General features: G+C 29.7%; 1 pseudogene; it reads right to left on the bottom strand.

The window, feature by feature from the left end:
* The window catches only part of LOC108722714 (uncharacterized), a 12,048-nt pseudogene extending 4,384 nt beyond the window's left edge, over positions 1–7,664 (bottom strand).
* Positions 7,665–10,784: the final 3,120 nt, after the last annotated feature.

Genomic DNA, 10,784 nt, shown 5'->3' on the forward strand with positions numbered 1-10,784 from the left:
AAGGAGCATATGTCTATAGGACTTTTTTTCTTAGTTTTTTACTCCTCTACACGCTCCCGAAGTTTTGCGATTTAATTTGGAAACACCCTGTATAATATATTTATTATTATATAAATTATATATTTATGTATATCATCTCTTTTATAATACATATAATAATATACATGAATATATATAATATATATATTAATATATATATAGAAAACATTTCTAAAATTATTTTTTAAAATTTCACGGAATTACTGAAAAGATGTCTAATAATTAATGCGTACATCGTATTCAAAATATTATATAGAATTATAATTTTAGTTGAAGTTAGTTGCATTGTCGAAAATTACAATATATACATTTAAAAAAAAAACTGAAAACATTTCTAGCATATTCTGCATAATGGGTACATTTAGTACTACAACCGCACATTAAGCGCTTAGTGAGTTTTTGCACTTGTTTGGTCTATATTTTTAGATCTAATAGAATAATATGTCAATCAAAGATACAAGAGCTCATTAAGCGATTGTAGTACTAAATGCACCCAATATCTATTACAATATTTTTCAGAGATCTCGAATACTGAGAATAATTCTTAAAAAAATAATCTTCAAAATTAAGCATGGAAAACATTTCATACGTCTTATATACTTAACATCTAAATACTGAAAATAATACTTTAAAAAACAACATTTCATATTTAACATCTAAATACTGAAAATAATTCTTTAAAAAACAACATTTCATACGTCTTATATACTGAACATCTAAATACTGAAAATAATTCTTAAAAAAAACATAACAGGAAATTTTTCAAATATATATATATTTTTTAAATTGCAATGTATATGTACTTAAATACTATTCTTTGTAGGTGCATTTTCCTTATTTTTGTTGTTTCGTTGTTGTCGTTGTTTCGATAACCGTAACCATTCCGCAACGATGTTTTCAAATTCTGCCTCTGTCACTGTTGTGTGCCGTGAGCAAACTTCTCCTTAAAAAGAGAAGTAATAATAAGAAAGAATGTTTCCACACACACGCGCGCACTCGCACACGTACACGCGCAGTACGCACGCACGCACGCACGCACGCACGCACCCTATAGGTGCATAATATTATTATATTTAAAAAAAATATTAAATAATATTATTTAATAATATTAAAACCTGACATTATACATTGGAGATTGCGAATTAGAAATCAAAATTCGATCAATTAGAACAAAAAAAATATTAAAATTAAAATAATCTGATCAGGTCAAATTCTAGTCTTCAAATCGCAATTCTCAATCCGTAATATATGTTATCCGATAAAGACTTAATAGTTATGTTCAGCAAAAAACAGTTGTAATATTCTTTTATATGGGACATGTTTAGCAAATAAAACAGATCAGAGTGAGCGGTAAGTCTTTATTATGATTGGTTTCTAACTTAAATTCAGCGAAAAATTAAAGACAAGAACTAATAATATTAAAGAATCACTAAGCATTTACTGATCGACTTTGCTTGCTGAACGTATGGTTTATATATTAGGTTTATACATTAGTCTTGATTACATCAACATTACTTGGATTTTAAGCTAGGCTTAAAACTCTCACTTTCTCTCTTTAAAGTCGAAAGAGCGGGAGAGATAGAGAAAGTTATAAGTCTCGCTTAAAATCAAAGTAACGTTGGTGCAACCGGCCTTTATACACTTAGAGCGATCCAATGAGGAATTAAGTTAAGACAAGAACCAATCATATGTTAACGAATCTTATAACAGTTTAAAGATGTTTTTTTGTGTTAAACATCAATGTGTACCAAGCATATAACTCATGCCTTATCAATTTCTTTTTTTATTGTTAAATTGAATTAAAAAACCATATACATATAGAACCATTATATAAAAATGATTATAAATAAATATAAAAACTTACAAATTGGGTTTCTGCTTCTTCCGTATTTATATCAATATATTTTCTATATCTCTGATGCTTCGAATTGTGTTGAGAGGACAAAATTGCACTATGAAACTGTCATCACTTTCCTTTGGATGTTGTAGCGTATGGTTTTTGATTATATCTTCAAGTTTTTTTAATCGTTCATTATTATCTTTTAATGTTAGATTGCCTACCGCTATTATACGCTTTATCTCTTTTAGGCTATTTATAATATAATGACAATCTTGTATATGCAGTGTATAAAAGATAGAAGTATTTTATAACTAAAATGAGAGAAAATAGTGCAGAAAAATTATGTATCTTTTATCGAGCTCGAGTCAATGTCAATAGAAGTGTACTGAGTAGTACCATCTAAAATATTTTAATGTATGTATGTATATATAATCCTGCCTATGTTATATTATCAAAATTAATGTTTACTGATTTATTGTACATACCTTGTATTATTATAGGCATATTTTGCAATGATACAGGCACTTCTGGTGTGTCTACAAAAGTATAATTGTTGCTGATTACCAGTGAATCTATTTCCTCTTCAGTTGCATGTTAATTTATATCACAATTATTATACTTTACATAATATAATAGCAAAGCTTATAACATGGCATACGTTTTCTGTAAACTGTCGTTGAAAAGAATGTTGAAATAATGCTTTAAGAGTTTCTGAGCATAAAAAGATTTACGATTAGAAATTTTTGATTCGTCAAATTGTACTCCTGACCACAAATACTTAAATTGACGATGTTAGAAGTGATAAACACAATAAAAATTCTTGTATAATAACCAAAATTTTTCAATGCAACCGTATTTGCATTTCACACTTGTTATATGTATATGTATACTTAATTGTTATTATTATTATACTATTATTATATATACTAGCCATTATTATATATTATTGTTATTTTTATATTATTATTTACATTATACGATATAGTTAACAATTCTAATTTTCGAGAAACAAACAAAATTTTTCTGGGAAATATATACAAAAGGCGTATGTCATTTCAACACATGTACAATCTTTGTTATTTAAACACTTGATGTGTTTCGCTAACACAACTGCGGTTGTAGATTCAAAGTATAATTATTGTATGCATTAATTTGTGCGTGCGTAAGTACAAGATTAATATTTACCAAATTGTATACTTCTTGTAGCTTCGCTATTATTTCTTTCATCATCTTGTACACTATAAGAACCAAAATTATCAGGACATGATGGTGGTTTAGAAGATGTTTTTAACTTGTTTCGGCTTCCTGTAAAAAAAATTAAAAAATTATATAATATAAGACTCTCTGATGATTTGCTTCATAATAAAAGACTAAAAACAATAGAAAAAAACTAAAAACAATAATAATTGAATTCTAAACATTATATTTAAAGCTGGCAGCACATGATGCTTATTTTTCTGGATTGTTAGCTAGATTAGAATCTTGCCATTGTATTGGCTGTGGTGCTAACAGCGACAGTCGCAACCAATACGGTGACAAGATTTTAATCCAGCTAGCAATCCTGCACAGAAAAACAAGTATCGTGTGCCTTCGACTTTATTGTAATAAAAAAATAAAATATTAAGAAATATACACTTATTTATTATACATATACTTTTGCTTTGTCTATCATCGTGGCATTCTCTTGATGAATTTTTACTATATTCATCATCGGAAGAATTGTAAGGTTCATAAGGAACATGTTGTCTCTTTCCTCGACCCAATCATTCCTCATCTGTCGTAATATAATTCTCATCTGCTGTACTTTTTCGTGCAGTTTCAAGAGAAGCTGTAATAAAAAATTAAGAATTCGTATTTAAATTCCTATCAAGACAAAAATGGAAAGAATAGATAATATATTTTCCTTGATTTGTAACCATATATTTAAAAAAATATTTAATGATAATTATACATATAAGAAAAATGTTTACAGTAAAAAGCTGTAATTTTTTATATTGTTCATGCAAAAAACAATTTTACCTTATACTGTTACATTGCATCTAATTTTCAATAATGCTTTTTTTATTAGACTTTTAAAATAGACGTTTTAGTAAATATTGCTTAAAGTTAGAAAAAGAAAGAATTTAAGTTTAGAAAAATATTTTATTTTGCACGTAATAAAAAACATTCATAAAATATACTTACTACAATATTTTACTACCTCCACCTCATATTTGTTCCATAACTTTAAATTTGGATTAACACAGTGAGTAATTAACATTGCACTATTTGATGTTCGTGGTGGCCACCAACATTGAGAAATATCATTATTCTTTATAAGCCAACTTACTGGCACTTCTGAGAACGTCGAATCCGATAGAAATTTCACTACTGCATAAGTTGTCGTTTGTAAACAAGAAGCCATTATTTTCTTTGCGAGTATGACAAATCTAGAAGAAACAAATAATCATTATAGATATATTGTTACAGCTTTATACAAAGATTAGAAGTAATGCATTAGTTGTTACGCCGTCACCGTTACAATTAGTAATTTGTTATTTCCCATCCTAGACTTTATATACAAAAAAATATCTGAATGTTTTGTACGAATTTTTAGAGATATTGTACAATGAATATATTGTTTCTATTTATATTTGTATTACATTTTGTATTACATTATCAGTATAAATAATTATTTCAATATAGAGAAAGACATATTACAAAATAACATTCCAAATTGTAGTTGCAGTAAAAAATAAAAAAGAATTAAAATTGAGAATATAAATAAGTAATTAGAATATAACATGATTTAAAAAATACTTACAACTTTTGCTCACCTATAAAAGATTTGTTATCCTAACAACTCCGATCATAAACATTCAATATTTATCAAAGGATGTATGTGACATTAATATTTAGAAACATATATATATATAATATATAATTAAATTAAATTATTATATATTAATCTATAATTATTGGTAAGAAGAAGAGGAATTACAATGTATGAATCATTATCGAAAATGCTTTTTATTTTTAAACACTTATTTTGTATTTCTGTTATTGGAAGTTGAATAATGTCTGAAATAGCACTGTTCGATTTCAAATATGCTAAGTCTTTCTGAAGCGCATGGAACAGTAAATAAAGATTTTGGATTTAAAAATCGTCGTGCACAAATAACTACTACACTGTCTTTTTCAAATATATCTGAAATAACTATTACAGACCTGTCGTAAAGCAAAACACAATTGTCAATTTCGTTAATAGAAACTTTAAAACTTTTAAATTATAGATAAGAAATAACACTTTATTAAGTGATTGTGGTTTGTAAATAACGATGGGAAATTGTTCTATACGACAAGGTTGAATTGGAATCTGTATTTCTTCAAATATGCGATTAGATAACTCCTGTAAAGGTTTTCCGGATTGATGTAATTTTTTCTTTATTTTTTGCATATAATTTTCGAATTTAAAGCAACTAAAATTTTCTAAACAACCAAATGTTTTGACATCATTGGCAAGATGAAGGAGATTGTGAACATTAAATGACAGATATTCATCACCATAAATATCTCCATAGTTTGACACAAACCACATTAATAACGAATTCGCATATTCATTAAACGTTATACATAATTTTGGATCAGTTAATATTCTTATTGCAATACTCAGAGAAAGGAAATGATTATAAGATGCAGAAGTCATTACAGATTTCAAAACGACAATGCCAGTATAAAGTAAAAATTGACGAAATTCTATAGCTTTCCATTTGTCGATATCATGTAAACTTCTAGGTTTTCTTGCAAATTCTGATGGTATGCAAGGCTTAATTGTAAGTAAGTAATGCGAAATTCTATTTATTTTATCTGCTGATAATCTGACATTTTTATTACCTCTAAGCCATAATTGCAGCAATCGTTTCATAACACCTAAACAAACAAGGTGCATGTAATCCAATGAAATTTGCGATACCATACTCCAATGGGAAGATTCTCTAATATAGAATTACCAGTATGATGTTCAATTTGAGTTCGATTTTTGAACGTAAAGTGCAATGAGTTTCAGGAAAAGTTACTCTATTACGTACAAAATCGCCCTCTTGTATACATTTTGGACATCCAAAATATCCAGTATGATCTTTGGTATAAGTTATAAATGATCTGGCTGGAGTATCACAAACTATTGCGTTTATACTAACAGTATATTTTTTATTGGAAACAAGTAAACCACATTGAGAAAGGCAAAGAAATTCGTTCACAAAATCAGCTAAAAATTCGTTAGCATCATGAGGTTTATGCATATCATGATATACACCAATTATAAATAGCGATGTGTAAACATCAATATTTTCAATAGACGTCATAATAGGCCAAAATTGACTACCCGAACTTTTAGAAATAGGTAAACCATCTATATTTATATTTAATTTTATATTATTACTCTTTATATACATGTATTATATATTTTTATAGATCGTTCAAGACCAATGGAAATATTAAAATGTATATATTGACCACCTCCCACAGATATTTAATATTTACGGATGCACTTCGTGGTGTACTCATTAAAGCTCGAACATCATTAGGTAAGCAATTTCTGTAGACTCGAAATTCTTAAAATAAAAATAATAATAACACAATCCGTAAAGGCCATACGAGTCACGGGCTGATGAAGGTGCCAACGATTAATTTCAATCTTAATTAATCATTAATGTGTAGAATCCTCTTTATTGAACGTTTCGACTCACTTTGGAGTCCTCCTCAGCAATACATATGTGTAATTAATATGTTGAGTATTCCGTCAACATGAGTCACTTACAGGTTCCCGACTGTAGTGGATCCTCAAACGGAACATTCAACATGTTTCATGAGCTTTGTAAGTTTATATTAACAACCATTAAATCTGATCTTCATTATATACATTTAATTTCAATCTCACATCTCCGGATAACGTAACGTGTTTGTCAAACATTTTATGTATTATATAATATAATTTATCGCATATAAAATGTTCGACAAACACGTTACGTTATCCGGAGATGTGAGATTGAAATTAAATGTATATAATGAAGATCAGATTTAATGGTTGTTAATATAAACTTACAAAGCTCATGAAACATGTTGAATGTTCCGTTTGAGGATCCACTACAGTCGGGAACCTGTAAGTGACTCATGTTGACGGAATACTCAACATATTAATTACACATATGTATTGCTGAGGAGGACTCCAAAGTGAGTCGAAACGTTCAATAAAGAGGATTCTACACATTAATGATTAATTAAGATTGAAATTAATCGTTGGCACCTTCATCAGCCCGTGACTCGTATGGCCTTTACGGATTGTGTTATTATCATTAGGTAATTCAGAATGACCGTGATTTTTCAGAATTCGAAGTAATTCATTTACAGTATTATGCGGAATGTTGTGTTTAATAACTAACGTTTGCAAGTCTTCATTTAAACTTTTTTCATTAACATTACTGATATCTGTAAATTCAAGAGCATTTTCTTGTAGTTTTAACTCTTCATCGCTTTCTGTGTTACATTGCGATTCTAGTACTTCACTTATTACTTGGTTTGCATCCCTTTCTAATGTATTGCTACAAGATAATACATTGGATGTTCCATAAGATATTACATTGGATGTTTCATAACTAATTGCTGTTTCTTCTACTACTGCACTACTAGATGCTACATGCGACACAATTGATTGCAATGAAAAGTAATCAGTAAAACTGTAGTTTAATTCGTTATTAACTATTTGATTACATCGTCTTTTAGATAAATATCGAATATTTTTAGGCATAATGAAATATTAGGTTCCTCTAATATCAATGCTGACAGTAATGTACAGCCGATATGATAATACGTATGGATTTGCAACAAATCTAAAATATAACCTCGAATTTGTATACGTTAAGAATTATAGTTTTATGTTGAATTATCTAATATATATTTATAATAACTGCATATATTAAATTAACAGGAGACACTTTCGCTTTAATTTTATATAAATGTTTGATGAAAGTTTAGTTTTAAAACAAGGATTACCTGTAATTAGGTCTGTGATAATTTATAGGGTTGCCAGATCTATTAGTGAGATTTCCGGGACATGAGAAGCCAGGAATAAAAAATTTACGTATTTTTGCTGTAAATTTAGAAAAAAGATTATAAGAAGGCTTTTTCAATATAGTTATTATTATTACATTTATCGGTCAACTTACGTTTCGTATTTATTGCTAGACTTTGCCAATTTTATTACTTCCGCACCATTGGGGCTATTCAGAAATGAAAAAATTTCTGAACAAGACTCTTCATAATTAATACGGATCTGTAATTCCGACTTAATTAAATCAATGGACATACGATTTCTTTCTTTACTCCATGTATGATTAAGCAGGCTGAAAATTCTCTCACAAAACGCATTGCTAATCGGAATTGACAAAACAAATGAAATTATTTTCTTCAGATTGACGAAATCTTTACAATTATTATTTCGAAAGAAATGAGTCCAAATTTTGTCGTTTGGCAAATCTTTTGGAAGGACGTCAAATACAGCTTTCAAACATATGAACTCTGAATAAAGAGAATCAATGTCAATCTCTTCTTCAATGTTCAACAATGTAGGAAAGTGAGACAGTATGTCCCATGTCAATTTTAGTTCATCTGATTTAAGAGACAGGAAACCGAACTTCTTGTAGATTGCATCTGGGCTAAAGTCATATCTTTCTTTCAAATATGTGATTGATCTTTGCAGAAATATATGCGCCTGTGAGATAAATTCATTTTTTCTATCTTCAGTGAAGGTTTTAAAGATGCATCTGACTTTACTACCAAAAAAATTATCATCCAATCGACTTTGTAACTGGTTTATGAGATTTCGCATTATATCATCAATATCAATAATAGTATTGCTGTCACATTCCAACAACAATATTACTTTGCTAAATTCAGGCAACAAATTTTGCAAGAAGAAAAGATAGCACTCATTTATGCCTTCCTTTGTGCATTCTTCTTCATCGTTCAAATCAGTATTGTCACAATCTTTCGAAATAAATTCCCATAGCACTCTGTGGCAATTATCTGGACCTTTAGATAAAAAATAATGCTTTACTGCAGGCCAACTATATATTAATCTGTCTATAGCTGGCATAAGTGACAGCCACCTTGTAGAAACATGACGCAATAACTCTTTAAATTCAATTTGAGCAAATTCAAAACAATTTTTTAATTTTTTAGTTTTTAATGCAGAAGAACTAAATTCATTGTATATTTTAATGACAATGTTTTCCACATCAACATTTAGACCTTTTATTGCGTATTTCACACTATTGTTTATTACATGACAATTACAGTTTGCTTTAAAAACATGACGGTTTTCGGCTTTTAACTTTTGATAAACGGAATTATGTCTGCCATAATTCACAGAAGCATTATCTGCACTATAAGCACTAATTTGACTCATTTTTAAATTGGCAGCAACAGTTATTTTTTTAAGGCATTGAAATATATCATTAGATGTCTCGTTGGGATCTTCGTAAAAATCTAATAACTTTTGGCAAATCCCATTTCTTTCATCAAAATACTGAACAGCATATGGAAACGTTTTTATGTTACCAACGTTCGATGCATCTGAACTTATTGAAAAATAATAAACTTCTTTCAAATCTGATACAACCTTCTTCTGCGAAAAGGGTCCTAAAACATTTCGTGTAATTGCTGAAGCTTTAGTGCGCCCACATGTCATTTTAGCAATTTGGCTATCTGGAATAATTTTGTTGATATTTTTGGCGAGGCAGTCCAAACTATTGTAACTTAAACCATGCTTAACATTATGGAAAACAAATGCTATTTCCGCAATTGTGATCAAAGTTTCCTCTTTTGAAGCTTTTTTAATGAAAAAGTTGTCCGCACATCTTGTGGTATTTTTTATTGACTCTAATTTCTTATGTTTAGCAGAACTTGCGTGGACCTAAAATATTGAGCTGTCTCAATATTAATGAATAAATATTAGTATGTATTAAATGAATGAAATCTTTTTATCGAGCTTCGTTAGCTTTATAACTGGGATTTAAAACAATATTAAAACCTTAACAACTAAATTTAACCTTAACAATTAAATCCAAACAAATCTTCATAATTAGTTTTTGCATTAAATTCTACAAAAAATTATTAAAATAAGTCCATATATTATCAACTTATATGTACCTTATAATAAGACCATGTTTTTATAGATTATATTATATCTATTACTTACTGTGAGTGCACGGCGACCTTCGAACTTAATCATAATATCAGAATTACATATCTTGCATTCAGCAATAAATTCACTTTTCTTTTTTATCCAGTGCGCGAAATCGGGATCACTTATCCATTTTTCATTAAAACCCGTGAGTCTCTTTTTACTTGTTGATGGATATTGTGGTTCCATAACGTTAAACAGCAGTAACTTTACAGCGCTTACTTGCCTACGTCATCATCACGTGATCACCGCGACCAACCGCAACGGTCAGCCCTGAAATGGCATCCTGATAAATGATAAGCAGCGCTCTGGTGCCTCTGGTGGAGCCTCTGGGTGACTGGTGGTGGCGGCCGCGGGGGGTCACGAGTGTCGTGATCGCGACACTCACGACACTCACGAGTCGCAACTGATAGGTGCGCTGCAGTGAGCTGCAGTCGCCGCGGGGGGTCGCGATTTACGGGACAAAAATGTTCAATTACTGGACACGGGACGAGCCGACGAATTCCGGGACTTTCCCGGAAATCCCGGACGCCTGGCAACCCTAGTGATAAACCCAGTGAGAAATGACAATGGAATCGACATCGAGATCATCAAATCGACGTCGAATTGACATCGATTCGACGTATTAAGATCTCGTAGAAAGATCTTTATATTTTAAATACTTTAAATTAAGAAGCGCCATAA

Source organism: Mycetomoellerius zeteki, unplaced genomic scaffold (assembly GCF_001594055.1).
Source record: "Mycetomoellerius zeteki isolate Tzet28-1 unplaced genomic scaffold, Tzet1.0 scaffold213, whole genome shotgun sequence".
Classification (NCBI taxonomy): domain Eukaryota; kingdom Metazoa; phylum Arthropoda; class Insecta; order Hymenoptera; family Formicidae; genus Mycetomoellerius; species Mycetomoellerius zeteki.